Source organism: Pinus tabuliformis, chromosome 7, assembly GCF_031772625.1.
Source record: "Pinus tabuliformis cultivar Carrire ecotype Pingquan chromosome 7, CPIR1, whole genome shotgun sequence".
Lineage (NCBI taxonomy): Eukaryota > Viridiplantae > Streptophyta > Pinopsida > Pinales > Pinaceae > Pinus > Pinus tabuliformis.
In genome coordinates this window covers 729,421,036-729,443,347 of record NC_142293.1, presented here as the reverse complement: position 1 = coordinate 729,443,347, position 22,312 = coordinate 729,421,036, and positions in this window count along the sequence as shown.

Here is a 22,312-nt window from a genome sequence, read left to right as displayed (position 1 = left end):
GTTGATTCAAGGAAGAGTAAATGGCAGTAGGTTGAAGTTGTACATGGACAACCCTATCCCTACAACCTCACTCTAAATAAGAAAGGGGAAAAGTCTTAGTGCCACCTACAGTTGAAAGTGGGCACGAGACTATAAACTATGCTGCAGAAAGAACTTTGACGTAGGAAGTTACTTCGCTACAGTCTGGATTATGTCAAAGTACATAGGAGTTTTGACGTAAGATGAATGTTCACTACACTATGGGATGCATCGAAGTTCACCAAAAAACATAAATATGACCGTTAAAAGGGGAAAATACACATAAAGTTGCATTTATGAGGATAGATTGGCAAGATCTAAGGATAGATATGTAATTAATGAACACAGTTTGAATGCAATCTGGAAAAAATCCGATTTAATGACATGGTTTGAATTTTTGACTTTTTATAAAAATTTGCCTCCCACCCAGATTGAACACTTTGCTGAATTGAGAATTCGAGTACTAATAGTGCGAAGAAATTGTAGAGAACTTCTGCATGAACATCCTGTCAACTGAAGAATTTGTGCATATATTCAACGAGAGATGCATAAAAGGAGTCATGGAAGCAGTCGCTGCAGCAACCGTTGGTATGCTCGCAGTAGCATCAACTGTAGCATCATCAACACAAAAACAATGAAGATCGCCGAGGAAGAAACCAACCAAGAAAGGGAGAACTAATAAGAAACATGTCAAACCTCAACAACAACCTGAGCAAGTCAGAGATAGTGAGGAAGAAGTAGAGCATGCAGAGCAGAGGGAAACAGAGGGTGTAGCATTTTCGCCTCTACCACCATACATTCCATGGAGGAAACAATATGCAAAACCAGTCAAAGACTCGAAGGATGCAAAGTTTGACACCTTCACACCCCTACTGCCAGAAAAAGTACCATTTACTTGGGAACGACTTGGAAAAATACCGCAATTTAAGTTCGTTGATTATGACTTTAATAACAGGAAAAAGTATCCTCAATTTGCACTAGACCGGTATTTGAAACAGAAGCACTACCCAAACAACATAGTAACAAGGTTAGAATCACAGTAGTGGGCAAATGGGTTGGCGCAGTCATAACTACTGAATATGTTAAATGTGTCGCACTTCGCAAAAGTCTGGGGAACACGATGTGTGTGCATCATTTGCTCGTGTTGGTGCACGATGGATGCTTATGGATGGGAAATAAGATCTTCATAGACCCAATGTTGATTTGGAGGATCATGAGACTACCATACCAAGTGCGGAACCCCGAGGAGGAGTTCGTCGAAAAAGATCAAGACTGCACTTTAGCGGACAGAATGAAGAAGAAGTTTGGGCTAGAAAAAGGAAAGAGGCGATATGACATCAATTCAATCAATGACTAGGCAAGTCGCTTCACAGTGCAGATACTAGCTGGAAATATCATGAGAAAGTGTTGGGAAAATGCAGTTCCTGCATCAGTGCTTTCCTTAGTCGCACAGTGCGCCAACGGGGTTCATTATAACTCAGCCGAATACCTGTGCAAGGAATTTCTAGATGATTGCCACGAAGTCCAGGAGAAAGGTACCACATTCCATTATGCGTGGTTACTTTTGATTATTGCAATGTTAGCATGGAGAGAGTCAAAGGATTCATAGTTCCCATCGGTAGCATCAAATGTCTATGAAGCCACACGGTATGCCTCACTATGGTTTACCACCCAACAATCGTGAGGAATGGAGAACAAGATTTTCTTCGTATTGTATCATATGGATATGCATGTGGTAGTGAACCAACACCCTCGCCTATCACTGAGCCTATACGAGCAGTATAGCGTTGTTATAAGTATAAGGCATATTTTTATAGAGTGTACATACAGGCACACAGAGATACAAAGAAGAAATGGCATGCCCTACCATACTTAGTCACAGAAGATGATATGTTAGCACTAGTACAAAAATTCCCTGCAAAATGGATGACTACACTGGAGGCAAAAGCAGGAGACAGTGCGACAGAAGAAAAGGAGGAAACCTCGTAGCATAGTGAAGCGAGTGGAAAAGACAAGGACACGGAACAGGATGGGCATAAAATACAGGAAGAAGAGCTACATGACGATGATCATCAAGATCCTTTAGAAGAGCAGAACATGGAATCAATAAAGACAGAGACAGACCCCGCTGTCGCAAAAAAAAGGAAGGTAGAGGGTGAAGCTACCTCAATGAAAAAGAAAAAGCAGAAGGCAGATAAAACAAAGGATATCACGGTCCTTACTGAAGGTGACTTAGGTCAAATCGGGGTCAGCATACAGGAAGAAACAACAGAATCCTGGAATAATGTAGAAGATCGCTACGACGCACTTATGACCAGTGTCGCAAAGCGGATCGCAAAATTGAAGACACTGGCACAGACGGTTAGACAACCAATGCAGATAGAGGAAAGGGTTAGAGTAGAAAGGTAGATAGAACCTACGTTTGCAACGAGGTTAGCACAGATACATGTAGCAGCCCTACATTTAGACTTCGTAGAACTACAACAGTAGGCTAAGGAATGGAAGCATGTCAATATGAGCATCGCAGCGGTACAATTGCCAAGACTACACAAGTTGCACATGGAGATAATTGAAGAACTGAAACTGCGTGAACAACACACCTTGTAGCTAAATATTCATGTATAAAAAAAGTGACCTGCACTTTGGCAAAAGCTCAAGCAGGTGATCCAAGAAAAGGATCAAATGGCAGAGGAACACCAAAAGGTCAAGGAGGTAGTTGAAGCCACATGTAAAGAGATTCTGAACCTCGATGTCCGAGAGGAAGAGCCAGTAGAAGAGAAGGTCGTGAAGCTCATCCTTGGAATGAAAGGGTACAAGGAGAAAATTGTCACAGTGCAATTCAAATACGAAATGTAGATCAGTGAGCTAGAAATGATGTTGCAACCAACTACGCCGCAGGAAGTGAGAGGTCAAATGGAGAATGACCTAAAGACTATAATGGCCAGCATCTCCACAACAGTGGCGGATTGTGGAAAACTCTTGGACAAAAGTTTGCAAATTTGGACTTCGTTGCAGGAAGATCGAAATGTACAAAAACTACAAGAAGAAATTCAAAAATAGTTAGAGGACATTTGTGCATCTGTGAAGACCTTACCAATCTCACAGAAGCTCAAAAATATCAATGAGTCAAAGGCCCTCCAAAAGAAACTTATGGAGTTGAAGAAAGAAGAACAAATTTTAACAGAGAGGACTCAACCCTCATAGGATGAGGCCCTCCAACTATCGATGGATGAGAAGCTTCAAGAGCTTCGACAAAGGGAGACAACGTTGGTACAGAAGGCTATAGAACATGTGACAGAGGCACTGCTGGATGAAGTGCGCAACGAGGAAAACCAGGTAACAAAGACTTTGCAGCAGTTCAATAATGCCTACAACAACATCGCAAAAAAAATCAGAGACAAAGCAGCTGAGTGACTCGGGATGAGTCACATGTGAGTGTTGGGGGCTTGTTGGGCGCAACCCAACTTGGCCTAGTTTTTTATGAAGACTCCACATTTTTTGGAGCAATGTGCAAAGTAAATAATGCAATGGAGCGCGAAGTGGACCGTGCAGTGGAGCAGCAGAGCGCCAAGTGGACCGTGCAATAGATATACCACGCGACATATGGGCTTCGGAGCGGGCTGAAGCCCCTCCTTTTTGTAAAAGAATGTAATGTTGTAAAAGATCAATGGTTTTCGGACCACAATAGCTTGTATTAGGGGAGTCCATGGTATATGGACCATGGTATTTTGATGATATATCCCTCAATGTAATAGTATATATAGGGATCAATAATAAGAAGAAGAATCATATTTATGGTCCAGATCTATGTTTATGGTCAAATTATTGTGATCTGTAGTTTGGGGCGAAGGAAAGGCACTGTAGCTGAGTGCGCAGAGGCCCGAGTCTGCAACTTAGTGCATAGATGACTTGCAACTTAGTGCACAGGTCAAGAACTGTTTGTTGTACAAGATTCATTATTATAAGCAACAGTTCTTATGGACGTAGTCCCACATTGGGATGAACCACAGTAAAACTTGTGTCTTCATGGGTATTTGTTTATTATCTGTTGTAGTGTAGTAGTTTTATTGCATATGCATTTTACTACAGTGCAATAATGATTATCAGTTTATATGATATGTTTATGTGATTAATTAAATGAATGTGGAGAATTAATCTATGCATATTAAAGATAAGAGAACATAAAAATACCACATCGCATCATCCCTCAAGGCTGCAGAAACCTGGCTCTGCATCCTCCCATAGTCACTTTGGGTGAGACTGCTATCTTCTTGCAGTTCGTTACCGAAAGGGCTAGTGATTAAGGGTTTTGTTGGTGCGTTGTATAGATCGAACCTGGGTCAACCCAATATAAACCAACATGAAGGTTATTGTTTTATATAAACCAAGCCTAGGAGGCTTATTATTTTGGGTCCTAGTTGTTTTGTCTGGTCCAACTGGGCCTTACTAAAGTGGTTGGTTTGTTGGCCAAATTTTGTTCAAAATGGTGTCTTTATGTCCTTCTTCATCCCATTTTGGCTTGATCATCTATCTATTTTGGTGGAAAGTAGTTCTTTGGCATGTAGAAAGTATTGGAGGAGTAAAATCTACTAGTCCTATGATTATATGTCCTGCCTCCGAGGAGCTATTGATTGTTTAGCATTCGAGGGGTTGGTGGATATTTTATTTTTGACTTGTGTAGCTTCACTGTTTGTGTGGGTTAAAATGTCGTGTCAATGCATGTGTGGCCACCATGGAGCTGGGGGTCATGGCCAATAAAATTGATCACGTGTTGAGATGTAGGCTCAAGGGGTGATGGTTTCGTATCACTCTGCAACCTCTCCTAGTACGTAGGAGGAGATCTAGCAGCTAGTGAGACACCTTTGGCAATACATACAAGTTTTTTCAAACTTAGAACTATTAGATGAGGTCACTCACTGACTCCCCAACCCTAGCCAAACCATGGGAAAGAGGAACCAATACATTTATGCTATTACTCTCCAATAAAAATTAAAAACTCTATTGGGACAAGTGTTAAAGGAGAAGCACAAGGATATGAATGGCATCATCTCCTTTCTAAACGAAATTCAACAGAACCAATGGAAAATGTAGGCATGATTTGATAGGTCGAAAACTTGAGTAGCTCACATGGAGAAACATATACATTGTGAGTTTAAGCCCTATGTGTCTCCTAGGATGAGAGCGAAGGACCCAACTCTAGTTACATCATTAGACTCTTGATGTGGATACCATGTTATGTATTTTTTGTTAGATCTTTACTTTCTGGTTGCATAGTCTTTTATTTCGAGTAGCTATTTGTGGTATTTTGTAAAAACTTAGAACTACCATATACCGACCAATAAATCTGGTTTCTATTATGGCAGAGTGAGGCCGATATTTTTTGAAAAATGGTTGTCAATGATGTAATTTGACGTTTGGAGGAAATATAATTAACTAAAAAAAATATGTATGTACTTCAATTGCTATTGTTTGTTTTTGGTTGAAATCAAGACCTTCATATGAGGGTCCTTCATATTTGAATATGTTTGACTATAGCAAGTAGGTGGTCCTCATATAAGGAAATACATCTAGAAGATATCAAGTATGGTAAGATAACAGTTCCTCGACTAATATGTGAAATGAATAAGACTTTAGCTTTGAGATTCTTCAATACATATGAGTAGAACCACATTCACAAGGTTGATTAGATTTAAATATGTGGAAATATTCACACAAAAGTAATGTGGTTGATGAACATAATCTAAGGGCACTAAAAACATTTGTTAGACATAGATCACATCCTAATCAAATGTCAATGGTTGAGGGATATATGGTTTCTCCTTACATATTATATATTAGTGAGTATCTATTCAAAGTAGATATTACTGGTCCCTACATATGGGATGAAGAGTACACTAACAAAATTGAGGGAGAGGTTTTTCCTAGTAAAGGGTTTGTGATAAAAGTTAAAGATAAGTGATTAAATATTTGTATATGTCTTCATGCCAAAACGAAGTTTAGTAATGGTATCTCTTCACTTGTAGAAAATGAGAAATTAGTCACTAAAAAGGTTAACCATCGTAGCTTTTCCAAGTGAAATACTACCAAAAAAGAGCAATCTTAAGTGACCCAACTAAAAACGAATAACATAAATGACTAATTTAGTCTCGGGATAAAATATATGACTAGCTAATGAGTAATACAACTGAAAATCACTAACGTGAATGGCCAATTTAGTCTATGAGCAAAAATACGACTACCTAACAAGTACTAGAATAATATGAATCAGTCATTTATGTTGGTCATTTTAATTGTGTCACTTCAGCTAACCTTTTGTACTCACAAGGTGTTTATGTTAGTTATTGCAACTAATCCCATAATCCTTAAGCCCTTAACCCCTCGCCACTAATGCCCTTACCCCTAATATCTAAACTCCCTAACCTTAAATGACCTAACCCCTAAACACCCTAACTCCTAAAAAATTAACCCCTTAACCCCTTAGTTGTTAGCCCTAACCTCTACACCCCTAAATACTTAACCACAACCCTTGATACCTTAAAGTATTAAACCCTTAGCCCCTATCCCCTAAGCCCTTAACCCCTAAAACACCTAAAAATTCATCTTTAAATACTATATTGATAACCCATCATGTAAAATATTATAGTGAATTACCATAATGTTAAAATCTTATATGTCCACAAAAATGACACACGTGAAGCTTTCAAATAAAAAAGTCGAAGAAAGTCACTAATAGTGCACCTATTTCATTTGCTAGTCACTAATAGCTCACCTATTTCCCCAAAACTGCATAGCAAATATTTTTTTAGTGACCCAGTCACTAATCTTGGCAATAACAAAAAACCCTCTTATCTCTCTTCGTTTATCCTTCCCTACTTTAATCTTGGCGCTAACCAAAAACCTTCTTATTTCTCTTTGTTTATCCTTCCCACTTCAAGTTTTTGTTCATGGTCCATTAGCCGAGAAGTAAAGAAAGCAAGAAGCTTGAGAATCCTTGCTAGCCAAAATATCTATGAGTAAGTCTCATATTTTTGTTCACCATGAATAGCAATTGTTGTGGGGTTCACTTGTTATGCTCTTGACCTGTGAGATGATGCCAGGATACCAAATATGCGAAGAAATACAACCCATAACACATAACAAAATGAGAAATAACAACATGTATTTTATTATTCAGAGATGAAAGCAATGTTCACTTGCCTCTTCGAGGGGGAAACCTCCAATAGAGTAGTGCTCGATTACAGAATAGGACACGACACTCCTAAATGGGGAGTCTTTGTCCTTTATATAGGATTCATACATGCAATACCATGGGTCAGTACCATGGTTCTATTAATACCATCTATCTAATACCATGGCCCATTTGCAACTAACTGTGGTCCCTTTCTTTAAATGCATATCAACCACTTACAATTATTAATATGGGCTTTATTGACTCTTTAACTAACTATAACTATGACTCGACCCTATTACATAAATAAGGGGGTTAGGGTTGGACCCTAACATGCCCTCCCCCATAAAAACAACCTTGTCCTCAAGGCTGAAGCTGTGGAAACTGCTGAAGAATAGTGGCTGGTTCCCAAGTTGCTTCTTCTGGAGAGGTGACATTCGACTTGACAAGGAATTCCTTGATCGTGCGGCCGCGCATGTACCATTCTCGCATGTCAAGAACCTGTTCAAGTTGGAGCCAGATTGAACCTTTTTCATCCAATTCCGGTAGACTGGTTTGAATTCTGCAATTGTTCCCTACCACTTTCTTGAGGCATGAGACATGGAAGACGGGATGGATTTTTGTAGTGGGTGGCAAGGCTAGCTTGTAGGCTACTTCTCCAATGCGCTGAAGTATTTGATACGGTCCATAGAATTTTGGAGATAATTTCTGACGACCCTTGTCTTTGAGTGATGTTTGCTTGTATGGTTGCAGCCTCAAGAATACCTGATCCCCTTCTTGAAATGTGTGCTCTGAACGATGTTGGTCTGCCTATTGCTTCATGCAATTCTGATCTTGATGGAGATTATCTTTGAGGTGGGCGAGCATGGTTGCATGGTTCTGTGTGAGTTGATCCACTGCTTGTACCTTAGAGCATCCAGGGATACAAGAAGTAGGTGAAGGGGGGAGTTGGCCATAAACTACTTCATATGGAGTCATCTTGGTGCGGAATGATAGTTAGTATTATACCACCATTCGGCTAGAGGTAACCACTATACCCATAGATGTTGCTTTTCTGAAGTGAAACACCTGAGGTAGGTCTCCAAACATTTGTTGACTGCTTCAGTTTGTCCATCAGTTTGGGGATGATAGGAAACTGTGTTGGAGTCGGCTGCCTTGTAGCTTGAAAAGTTCCTGCAAAAAGTTACTGGTGAAGATTGGGTCACGATCAGACACAATGGAAGTGGGCATGCCATGCAATTTGAAGATCTGGTCCATGAAAGATTGAGCCACCAAAGTGGGTGTAAAAGGGTGGGGTAGGGCGCAAAAATGAGCATACTTGGAAATTTTGTCCACAACCACCATGATGACTGACTTGTTGCCTGACTTCGGAAGACTAGCAATGAAATCCATAGGAACATCCATCCAGATTGAGGTAGGTATGGGCAATGGTTGTAAAGTGCTTGGGGACTTGACTGTTTCTCCTTTGTGGCACTGACACACATCACATTCCGCTACAAAAGTAAGAATGTCTTTTTTCATGCCTGTCCAAAAGAAGGAACAACGAGTGCGAGCATAAGTCTTCTGAAAGCCTGAATGGCATGCAATGGGAGATGAGTGCAACTCTACCAAAATGCGCCTTTTGAGGGTGGATGTCAGTGATATCACTACTTCGTTCTTGTAGCGAAGAATCTCATCCTTCCTAGAGTAGCCCGTTGTGGAATTTGGATCTGCTTGCAAATTATGAATGAGTTGGGAGAGCGAAGGATGTGAAAACCATTCCTTGCGAGCTTCTTCAATCCACTCTGGGATAGGAAGAGAGATTGCTAGTAGGGTGCTATCCTCCTCAAATTGGCGTGATAAATCATCCGCTACGACATTTTCATGCCCTTTCTTGTAAATACCTCATAATCATATCCCAACATTTTGGTTAGCCATTTATTTTTTTGTGGCGAGGATAGGCATTGCTCCAAAAAATATTTAAGGCTTTGATGGTCTGTGCGGATTTGGAACCGCCGCCCCAATAAGTATGGTAGCTAGGTATCCACTGCATGTAAGATGGCCATCATCTCCTTCTCATAGGTAGCTTGTCCCAGATGTTTCCCACTTAATTGTTGGCTAGTGAAGGCCAAGGGTCGACCTTCCTGCATTAAGACAGCCCCAATACCCATACTTGAAGCATCACATTCAATCACAAAAGATTTGGTGAAGTCGGGTAGTGCCAATACAGGAGTGGAACACATGGCATGTTTGAGTGCTATAAATGCCTATTGTGCTTCATCATTCCAGAGGAATGAATTTTTCTTGAGAAGGTGAGTGAGGGGTCTAGATGTGCGACCATAATTGCGGACAAATTTTCCATAGTAACCGGTGAGACCCAAGAATCCTCTCAAACTCTTCAAGGTCTTTGGTTGGGGCCAATCCTGCGTTGCCTGGATCATTTTGGGATCCACCTTGGCACCTTCACGCCTCATAATGTGGCCCAAATACTCGACTGCTTTCATGCCAAAAGAGCACTTGGACAATTTTACAAATAATTTGTGCTTCCCGAGCAGTTGCAAGAGCAGATCTACATGTTGAAGATGTTTTTCCCAGGTGAGGTTGTAGATGAGAATGTCATCAAAGAAAATAAGGACAAATTTTCTGAGATATGGTTTGAGCAAGTGATTTATGAGGCTCTGAAAAGTGGATGGGGCATTACAGAGACCAAATGGCATGACCAAGAATTCATAATGGCCTTCATGAGTTTGGAAAGCAGTCTTCGAAATGTCTACTTCTTTCATTCGAATTTGGTGATAGCCCGAGCGAAGGTCTAGCTTAGTAAAGAATTGAGCCCATTCAATTCATCCAACAAATAATCAACAACTTAGATGGGGAATTTATCTTTGACTGTCAGCTTGTTGAGGTCCCTGAAGTCTGGACACATATGCCATTCCCCATCTTTCTTGAGCACCATGACCACAGGTGATGAATAAGGACTAATGCTAGGATGAATGACACCGTCTTCCATGAGTTACTTGATGATTTTTTCAATTTCATTCTTTTGGGCGAAAGGGTATCTATATGGGCGCACATTCGGTGGTTGTGCCCCTGGGATCAAAGTAATGTTATGATCATGTTCCCCTCTCAATGGTGGAAGCCCATGAGGTTTGTCAAAGACCTGCAGATGATTGTTTAAGACCTGTTGCATCTCAGGATGAATATGAAGAGTAGGGGGCTCAAACGCCTGAATGGTATTAAATAAGGCGATAACTCCATGGTGGCCCTTTTTTAACAACTTTTCCATCTGATGCGAGTTGATGATAGAAGGAGTACCTACTTGGAGTCCGCGAAGGGTATGTGTGTGGTCATTCTACTTAAAGCTCATATATAACTCCTAGAAATCCATTGTGATTGGGTCAAGTCTATGGAACCATTCAACACCCAAGACAATCTCACACCCACCCATGTTGATGGCAAACATGTGGGTCTTTCGGTGGTAATATCCCATCTGAAGTTTGATATTTTCACAGCGGCCATCACATTTCATTATGCCCCCATCAACAATCTGTACTTGGAAATTAAAGACTGCTCTGACAAAACAATGCACAACTTCTGCGACTCTCTGATGGATAAAGTTATGTGTGTTGCCACTATCAATCAAGACTACTAGAGGGCGATGTTTAATAAAACCTCTGATTTTGAGAGTTTTGGGAGAAGAAATGCCTGCCAAAGCATGGAGTGAGATAATTGGTTCTTCTAGTGTAGCTAGGAGCTCATTGTCCTACTGTTTGTCCTCGTCTTCCTCCTCTGGGCCCTCAAAGGATGGGGCTTCCTCAGATGAACTGTGATCAGTAGCATCAATTTGAAAGAATTTGGGTTCCTTGCATTTATGCCCCAGGGAGTATTTGTCATCACAGTAGTAACGCAATCCTTGCTTTCTTCTTTCTGCCATTTCTGCTGGTGACACCTTTTGAACCTTAAGTGTTTGGGTAGTGCCTGGAGCCTGGGTGGGGCGTCCCTTGGCTATGAAATTTGGACGAGGCGACTGGGCCGCTAACGCGCATTCCACTTCGTGAGTCGTTGTGCAAGCTTCCAGCCATGTGGATGGGTGGTGCATCTGGACGTGAGCTTGGATGGCATCTTTGAGACCATCGATAAAACATTACAAGTAGAATTCATCTGCCAAACCTCTTGTGCAGAAGGCTAATTTCTCAAAGGTTGTAATATAGTTGTGTATTATGCCTATCTGTCTGAGCTTAGTAAGATGACCCAAAAAATTGGATTCACATTCAAAGCGTTCACAAAGCGATTTTGAGAATGCCTGCCAAGTAATTGGCCTTGCATAGCATTTTTGATGCCACTGCCACCCTTGCCATCTTTCTTGGTCCAAGTAAAGTCCTCCCACATGTAGCTTAGTCTCATCGTATCTGAAGTGATTCAACGTGAAATATTGGTCCATTTGTGATAGCCATATTACTGGATTAGAGCCATCAAATTTGTACATGTCTAGCTTGGGTGGTCGAGGGTGGGAATGTTGGTGGTTTCCATGGAAGTGAAGAGAATGACTAGATTGTCCTTCATGGTCTTTATTAAAATAATATTGCTCCGATTGTGTCGCTGACTGGCCCTTTGTGACTGTATCGTTCAATGTCTGGATCTGCCTCGCTAATTCCTCCAACTTGTTTTCAAGGGATTCCATATTCTTATTGGCCATAGCTTGAGCTTTGGTTTCTACCATACACAGATCTGGTTGTCACTGTGAATAATTTTGGCATCGCCCAAAAATTGAAGCTAACAAGTGAATGGCACCACCTTTCTCAGCCCGTCGTCCTGATTCTTACGGGCTAAGTCTCTAAGTCTCTCTTCTTCTTCTTTTTTTCTTTAATACTCCAAAAGGAGTTTTATTCCCCACTTATCAATACTGCAGTAGCCAATTCCCAGAAAATTTAATCCTACCCAATGTCCTGCAAGAATCACCCCAAGGTATAGGAGCCACAAGCCTCCCTGCACAAATGGTCAGATCTTTTTGTGAAACCCTCAACTGCAGAGTGTGAGTAGGAATGCAGCAGCGACCGAACCTCTGCTGCTAGATCTGAATGGTATTCTAGTGGATCTAATTGTTGCAGTGGCGCATAACCCAACCTGCTAGATTTGATCTAGCAAAGAAGATGATGGGCGATCTTCAGAGAGATAAGGGAACTATGGTCTCAAGGAGTGTCAGGTGCTACAGATTGCAATATACATAAGGGTCCAACAGTGGTACTCAGCCCAATATTTCAGGGCACTAACTAAGGAGGATCAATCGTATCCTTAGTCGTACTACCCGACTACCCTATCGTATGTGCGAGTAATCTCCCTGAGTGCTGTTCTCGGTGTACTGTAGCAACAAGACAGCCGACGGTTTTGTTGGGTTGTGTTATATTCTTTCCACGTAGTTAATAGGGGGTTTGAAGGGCACCCGTAACCCCACTTTATGGGGTCTGGGGCAGCGCCCCAAAATTTTTTGGTTTTGGACCATATGTTAGGTTGGGCGGACCCACCTATGGTTTTGTGCATGATTTTCGCACATGTTTTTTGGACGCGATGGTTTTCGGTCCATGGTATTGGATGCTTCGGCATGTATAAATATGTATTGTAACATTGAAAGGAACATAATGAAAAATCAAGCTGGTAGTCTCGATTTTGGGATCCAGGGAAAAATCTCTATGCATATGTGTTTTATGGGTTATGCTCTCGCATTGTTTATTTTCTTTGTTTAAGAATTCGTATGCAGGTAATTTCTGTACAGGGTTAAAACCTACAGGTTTATCTACGGCGAGGTTTCAGGTGAGCGTAGGGGGCTTCCGATATACCTAGAGGGTACGTGGAAGATAGTCCATGCACAGTTCTGTCTAATGCGCTACTACTCGAAGGGGTACCCACGGGGGTTACAAGGGAGTCCAACAAGTGTGACCACCTCTTGTATTTCCTGCGTGCATGCCTCCCCAAATCCGCAGATTTATGTGCTCAACGACAGATCATGTGGTTTAAAGATGCTGGAACACGTCTCTAGCAAAAAAAAAAAATCTGCTACAAATGGAGATACCACCAGCCCTGGAAAGTGCTCTGATACCACTTGTTATGCTCTTGACCTACGTGAAGATGCCAGGATACCAAATATGCGAAGAAATACAACCCAGAACATAGAACAAAATGAGAAATAACATGTATTTTATTATTCAGAGATGAAAGCAATGTTCACTTACCTCTTCGAGGGGGAAACCTCTAATAGAGCAGTGATCGATTACAGAATAAGACACGATGCTCCTCAATGGGGAGTCTCTATCCTTTATATAGGATTCATACATGCAATACCATGGGTCAATACCATAGTTCTATTAATACCATTTATCTAATACCATGGCCCATTTGCAACTAACTATGGTCCCTTTCTTTAAATGCGGGTCAACCACTTACAATTATTAATATGGGCTTTATTGACTCTTTAACTAACTATAACTATGACTCGACCCTATTACATAAATAAGGGGGTTAGGGTTGGACCCTAACATCACTAGCGCTACTATTATTCGGTAGATGATGTTTTCTCTTAATACATGAACAAAAATACTATTATTTTGTAGTTGGGGTTTAAGTTTTGATTATTTAGGAATCACAATATTAAAAGGTTTTCTCTTAATGCATGAACACAAATTTGATTCAAGGCAATCTGACGACATAAGTGAATTAGGTTTTCGGTTGGGCAGCGAGACTACATTGGTGTTCATTTTCATTTTTCCATTTCTTCCCATTGGTCATCGGTGCTCTACTCTATCCCAAGGGAATGTTGGCCTGTGGTCTTGGCTCCTCTTCATTCCTTTCTATTGGTTAATGGCTCCCAAATGCACTTAGGTAAATTCTATTCCATTATTTTTGCATCTCTCAAATTTCATTTTTCTTTTGTAGTGCAGAGTTTCCTTATGGTTTTTAATTCCTTAGGGTTTTTTTTCAAGAAAGAAAAATCGAACATGTTCCATTAGTGAAGAAAAACATGTTCATAGTTGGTTCTAATGTGGGGTGGTGAACTTATCTAAGCATAGAATGTGAGTTTTTTGGAGGCAAGTTGACCTAGCTATGGCGTGTAGCTCTAGCTTAGCAGTCGACCACATGGGCTCCCTCTGAGGGTCCTCGGCCCTACTCCTGCTCGGGTCTCAGCCCCTCTGGCTTGGAACTTGTCTTGTTCATTTGGTGGGAAGTTTCATTTTCTCTGCGTGGGCTCTGACTTCCTATTGCGATATTCATGGGGGTCATTTCTGCTCCTCCTAGGTTCGATTGGCCTCCTCAATGGTGGAGCCTGCCCAGGCGACGCCTCTACTCGCAAAAATAACAGCCTTGAACATTTTGGTTGCGTTAGCTCCTAAGTTCAGTAAGCATGGTGAGTCAAATTTTGTGAAGAGAGCTGAGGAGATTCCCAAGATAGAGATATGCACCCCTTAGGCCCGGTCTCACACCCTGCAGCTTGCAGACAAGGATCTTATTAGCCAGTTTATGGGCATATGGTCATCCCCTAAGATGGTTAAAGCCTGGATCGAGAAGAACTGAAAGCCTCTTATCAAAGGAGAGGTAATATCCTCCTTTTGTGGCAAAGGTTTTTATAATTTTTACTTTGAGAATAGGATGGATTGAGATTTGGTGTTCAGTAGTGATCCATGCTTTATGGGGTTCTAGGGGTTGTATCTGGATCGATGGAGTCCTAGTTTCAATCTAGAATATGATGTTCCATCCTCGATTCCTATTTGGGTGAAGCTGCCTTACCTCCCCCTTCACTTCTAGAATGACGTGACTTTCAGGCTCATAGGGAACTCCCTGGGGAAGTATATTGATTATTCAGAGCCAAAAGATGGCCTCTTCTCTTGTGTTAGGATCTGTGTGGAGGTGGACTTAGAGAAAGGCCTTCTCGTAGTTTTCAATCTCTACATGGATAGTTGGACGCATGTGCAAGAAGTAGACTATGACCAACGGCCTTTTAAACGCAAGTTGTGCCATGAGTATGGACATTTTGCTAAATGCTACCCAAAAAGCTTGGAAAGCTTAGAGAAGCAGTCAGGGGATCCTAAATACCACTGGAAGCAGGTTAAAAGAAGGAAGCACTCGAAGAATTTGCAAAATGAGGGTCCCCCAACATCCATTCCAGTGACCAAGAATGTTGGCCTTGCTCAATCCCCTCGCTCGGGCTCGCCAATGGTGGGTGGTTATGGTCTGGTGTCAGAAAATCATTTTGGTGTTTTGGGCTCTACTCCAGGAGTCAAAATTTCCATCCCCCCCCACCTCTTCCTCCTATCAAGAGGTCATATCCACCCTGTTGGCCTCCTTGGCTCAGGCCCCGAAAAGCCATAAGGCAGTGAGCTCTAGCTTAGACACCGAAAGTAGCTCAGAAGAATCCTTGGAAGAGGATGAGGATGATGATGGATTCCTTACATCAAAGGAAGGTCCAGGGACTTCTACGTCGTATAGTTCTACAGATGAAAGACCATAAAGTATAAGGAAAAAGAAAACAAAAAGAAAAGGAAAAAAATGCAGGAAGAAAAACAAACAAGGAAATAAGGAGGGAAAAAACTGAAAAAGAAAAAGAGTTGGGAGTCCAACACACTATCCCTTGTCAGCTAGCAGGAGCACGGAATAAAGGAGGGGGGGAAAATGAAATAATATGGGCCCAGGTAAGGGGATGGGAAATACAAAAAAGTGATTAATGAATATAATCTCTTGGAATTGTAGGGAACTCGGACCAGTAAAAAGAATAATAGAAGTGAAATCCATAATCCAAAAGTAAAGACCATATTTCACCATACTATAAGAGACAAAGCTAGATGAGTAGACCCTTCATTCAATCCAAAACAAGATCTGGAGTCGCAGCAACATAGAAATAGTCAGTTCGAGAGGGGCATGGGGAGAAATTTGTACGATGTGGAAACCTGTGAAACTGCAATCGGTAAGTTCTTTAAAAACTACTCATTGGATTAAAACTTATTTTAATATAATAGAGATGTATCAATCCCTCACAGTGATCAATGTCTACATGCCCACTCATTTTGGAGAAAAGAAAGAATGTTGGAAACCCTTGATGGAGCTAAAAGGCACATAGTATGGTCAAAATTGTATTCTTGGAGGAGATTTCAATAAAACAATGGGCAACCATGAAAAGGGGGGTGGCTCCATAGTTCAAGATGCCCTCTAGGAGCATATGGAAGACCTCATATTAACTCTGAACCTCTTTGATGTCAAGCGCCATAAATTTTTGTATACTTGGACCAATAAAAAGGCAGATGTGAGCCATATCACGACCTGGCTAGACTGTTTTCTCGCCTCTGACAACCGCCTTATCCTAAATTTCTGCCTTAAATCTTCCATTTTGTCGCGGTCTGGTTCCTACCATCGGTCGATTATTATGAATATCTCCCAGCCCCTGGATCTCGGTCCTATCCCCTTTCGCCTTTCTCCCCTATGGCTTGATGTCCCTAGTTTCTCGGAGGTGGTTTCCCTCTCTTTGTTGGGGTGGATTGAGGGAAGCCCAATAACCATTTGGGATTCCAAGATACGCAGGCTAAAAGGAGACATTAAAAAGTGGCTCAAGGAAAACAAATTAGGCAGGCAAGGCAACATCAAGGAGATGGAAGAAAAATTAGCTTCAATCCAGGGACAAATGGAAACAACCCTGGTAAGCGTATCAAACTTCCAAAAAGAAGCAGAGACTTTCAAGGCCCTCCACTCAAACCTTAGGAGGGAAGAAGAGTACTGGAATTTTTTTCCATAAACAAGCCAAGTTCAAGGAATCAAAAAACAACATAGCACAGATAAATTATGGTGAGGAAAGCATCAAGAATTTTGAAGAAATTAAGAGAGCAGCGGTTGAACACTACGAAAATCTATATACAAGGGACCCTACAAGGGATCTAGATAGTGAAGAATTCTTCCTAGAAAGTATCCCATAGATGGTGTCCAAGGAAATGAATAAAACTCTAGTATCCCCTCCTTCGATCAATGAAATTAGAGGGGTAATATTCTCCTTCCCCCCTGATAAGGCTCTTGGCCCAGATGGATTCTCGGCTAGCTTCTATCAATTTTTTTGGTAGGTAATAAAGAAGGTACTTTGCATAATGGTAGGTTACTCATTCAAGCGATTTGTCATGGGGGGTGGTATAAACACTTCCTTCCTGGCTCTAATCCATAAAGAATCAAACCCTTCTTCCTTCTTTAGATTCTCTCCAATATCCTTATGCAATGCCTCCTATAAAATTTTCTCAAAGTTGTTGGCCTTAACGCTCAAACCTCTTTTGCCTTCTTTGATCTCCGCTAACCATGAGGGGTTTGTCCTAGTCATGCAAATCTTTGAAAATATTATCCCAATCCAAGAGGCTCTCGATTTGAGCTAGTGCAGGGCCAATGAAGGGGTGATCATAAATTTGGACATGGCAAATGCTTTCGATAGAGTTAGGCATGGGTTCGTGATAAAGGTCCTCAAGAAAATGTGGCTGGATGATATATGCATCAGAAGGATCAACCTGTGTATATCTTCCCCTTGGATTGATCCATTATTCAATGGTCAGGTGGCAGGCTTCTTCAAGGCTTCCAGGGGTCTACATCAAGGTTGCCCCTTCTCCCCCTTTTTATACATCATTATGGCAGATGCCCTGAGTAGGAAACTGGAGCACGAAAGAACTTCTCTTAATCTTCTAGGAATGAGGTACAAAGAAGGAATAAGAAGTATAAATCATGGACAATTCGTGGATGACACAATTTTGATGGGAGGAGCCTTGGCTATAATTGCCCAATGCTTCAAAAGAAACTTAGATAGATTCCTCGGTGCTTTGGGGGGGACATCAATGACTGCAAGAGCCACATCTACAACTGGAATATCTCCATCCAAAAAGAGAAGAAAATTGAAGAAATCTTGGGGTTCAAAGAAGTAAGAGGCTAGAAAGACTTCAATTATTTAGGGGTACCTATGTTCCTAAGACGAGTTGCTCCACATGCTTGGAAAAAATTTCAAGATAAAATGAAAACTAAAATAGTAAATTGGGGAGGGCTATGGCTTAGCGATGCTAGTAGAGCAACCCTGATGAATTCTTTCCTGTCAGCTATCCCTTTGTATCAATTTTCAGCACTGCAAGCCCCCAAGTGCGTACTACACCAAATGGGGATGTACATAAGGAAATTTCTATGGGAGGGAGGGAGAACAGAAACCAAAAAATACCATTTGGTAAATTAGAAAATGGTCAGAGCTATGAAACAACATGGTGGATTGGGAATAAGGAACCCAGGGATAGAAAATATGGAAATGGGAGAAAATCTACATTGGACTATGATCACGAAGCCACATTAACGACGGACTCACGTGATTAGGTAAAAGTATTTAAATTAGAAAAACGATCGGGAGGGGAGAGAGGACATAGGTTTGGGCTCCCCCATTTGGAAATTGATTAATTCCTCCTGATACATCATGAGAAAAAATATAAGCAAAGTCCTGAGGAATGGAGTCTCCATCAACATTTTCACGGACTCAATTCTAGGCCTCCATCCCTTGGGCTCGAATCTTTCCCTCGATGCTCTAAGAATATTCATGAGGTAAGCAAGGGTAGAAAATTTGGATCAAATCATATAATGGGATCAAAAAGGAGGGTGGAAGGGGTGTAAGATTGATAACATCCCAGAGGCCCTACTCCCACAAAGAGAAACTTATTAATAAACTAAGAGGTTGTGCCCCCATAGCTCTCTCAATTGCATATAAGTGGGGATTGACAAATGATAGCTACATTGTTAAAGAAGGATATTCTCACCTGCTCTTTAAATCCCAGGTACCACCTAAATCCTCCATCTGGAATAAAATCTAGAAACCAAATGTTATCCCAAAGGTGAAAAAAGATTGTTGGTTGTTATCTCGTAAAAAAATCATCACAATAGAGAACCTTAAAAAACAAGGTCATATCGGGCCTTCCAGATGCATGCTTTGTGAACAATTAGAAGAGTCCATCCCCCATCTCTTTCTCCATTGTCAGGTGGCTAAGGAAGTTTGGTCGGTGATTCTAGGCCCTCTATACTACATGACTTCATGGTTGTCCGACCTCCTGCTTTTCTTTTGTTCTTGGCCCAAATGCTATTTAGGCTCCCTTCAGGCCAAAAGCACCTTCAAAGAAATCTGGTTTTCTCTTCCCAAGTATGTCTGTTGGCAAATTTGGCTAACAAGGAACAAAGCGATCTTTAGAAAGACCCGTCCCTCAGCCAGTTTTACAGCCATGAAAGCCTTGTCGTTGTGTATGGAAATGAACAGACCGGAAATTGATCCCTCCCTGGATGAAATTGAATCCACCTGGATTGCGCCATAAGTATGTACCCCTGCTTCCCAACTTTCAGCAAAAGGCAACCCTTCTCGTGCCCCGTGGATCCTAAGATTGTCTTCTAAGGGGCTGGTGGAATGGATAAGATCCTCGAAACAATGGACTCTCCAATTTGATGGAGCATCAAAAGGTAATCCTGGGGTGGCAGGAGGGGGAGGGATTCTCATTAATCCTGAAGGAAACATCGAAGACAGATATGCTTGGGGCCTAGGAGGGAAGACAAACAATCAAGTTGAGTCTTATGTTTTATTCCTCGGACTTTATCTGGCTCAAAAAAAGGGCATCAGGAAGATGCAAGTCTTAGGAGACTCAAAAACATATGAAATACAATTCATCAACAAACAATATGAATGTAAAACAAATCATTAAGATATCCCAAGGTATGATTCCTCTCTTTGATCTGGTGTCATTCTTTCACATACTAAGAGGGAATAACCAGGAAGTGGATAAGAAAGCAAATTTGGCCTGCAGTTGAATGTAGAAAGGAGTATATTGAATGAAATAGAGGAAACATTATACATTCCCTAATCATGGTCAAGAGTTTCAAGCATTGGACTAGGGAAGGAACTCTTGGTAGGATCAAGAGGTTAGGAAATAAAAGCAACAAGGTTAATTTGGGGTTAACACCTATATACCCCTTCCCCCCCCCCTCCCTACATCCTCTTCGTTCCCCCCCCACCCCTTCCTTCCCCTCCCCTCTTCTCCCATGTTATTTCTCCTCCCTAGCCCCCATCACCGTTCTTCATTACATTATGAGATGCCTCCAATCGATTTGATCCATCCCTCACTCCCCGTTCCCTGTATCATCGACCTTAACTCGACCCAGCCCATCCTCGCGCCTCGTGACACAAGTCAGCTCGACTTGCGCAACGTGGCTATTCCCATTGCACATGTATTACACTTGGTATTGGGAGGTCTCACAACATGAGATCCCAACTCTTTCATAATAGAAATAGTTACAGTGGTCGGCATTCCAGTACAGGAGCATGTAAGAAAATGGGAAAGCGTGAGAAGAATTTAATCCCTCTGATCATAAAAAATATCAGATCATGCATGGGAGGAAGGCACGGGTAAGGATGAACGACGAAGCGAAAATATGGGAAATTATAGTGGAGCATTGGGATATTAGCATCATGAGTACCAATTTCTAGGACTGCATTAGACTTTGAACATGCATATTCTATAAATGGGGTAATGGTTCGATCATTTGTCATTGTTTTTGGTCAATATTTACTCAAGTGGTCTCTGTGAAGGCCCAATGGCTGGGGCTGAGGTCATTGTGTAACTTCTGTAGGATTCTGGTCAAGGTGTTGGACTTAAGGGTGGTAACCGGTGATGTGTGCAGTCACGGGAGGGTGTTGAGTGCTAATAAGGGAAAAAATTTCTTTGTGCAGCAAGATTATGGCATTGGGTTGATTGCCTAGAACAATCCTGTGTGTGGGGTTCGCGATACCTTGGAGATTGGTCAATTTGGTAGCTTCCCGGTGGTGAAACTGAGCATGCAGAGCAACTCAGTGGAGGAGGGTTCACTGTCTTGTTCTTGGGGCTACCGTTGGCCTCAAACGGGGGGGTCAGGGGAGGGAAAAGCTCGGGAGGGTGGCATAAACATGCATATGTGTAAATGGATGTGTGTAAGAGCATGTGGAATTCAGGGAGGGTCTAACAATTATGAAGAGGTGCATCCATCAACAACAGAAGGAAGCATTAGAAATGCAGGAGCAACAGATCAAAAGGAAGGAGCGCATTTGGCAACTGGAGGATGAGGTGGACATGTTGAGACAACAAATTGAGCATTTGAAGCTCAAAATGGCAGAGAACAACACAAGGACTGAAAAAGAATATATTGGCCTTGATCTTAACAGTCCAACATTGATGGAGGAGTAATTTGTTTTCTCTCTTAGTTTAAAGATGCTTTTTAATAACAAACTTCACTTGTAAATATTTATTACATCAATATTGTAGAATGTATAGCCACAATCTACTAGTTTTGGGATTTTTTTTGGATTTTTGGGGAAAAATTCTCTGGGAAGGGATGGGGAACCAATGATTTTTTAGAAGCCCTTAGCAGGCTCAAAATTTTGATGTAAAATCCCAATTTTGGACGCAAATGGGCTCGATTTATATATAAATATACTACTCTTTCTAGTTAAAAAGAAAAAGAAAAACATGTTTACTTCTAATCTAATATACCAAATATATATATCCATAATATGCCTTTGAAACCAAAAAGAAAACTGATGTATCCAAGCCAACATGAAGCTCCAAACATAAAACCAAGTCCACCCATAACTTATCAACCCAGAAAAATTGGTGACCAAAATAGGTTTACAAAAAAGACCAATTGATATAACAAGATACACTACAACTCTGCAAAAAAACACAAATCATAATACCCATCAAATTTTTGTGTGGAAGACCGACGATGTCTCTACAAGGAAAAACAACATATCGAAAATAAAGCATCGATACCAGTTTATGAAACCTGATATGATATTTAGCCCTCGCCTAGAAACTGAGTATTTCAAATGTCCCTGACTTATGGCTAATCCATCCTTAGACAGGACATCAACAACCAAATTAAACTCCCTATGCAAATAATTGAAGGAAATCGATTGGAAAATCTCCTTAATCTTTAGAATCCTATGCATCCAGTTGAACATGAGTGGAGGGGTGAAAAAAGTGCCCATGTTTATCCAACCAATGGTTACCTTGGAATCTTTGAAAAATATTTATCGCATCCAACTTTAATAGTTTGGCACAGTAGAGAACACCCCATAAAGCAAGGATTTCCACT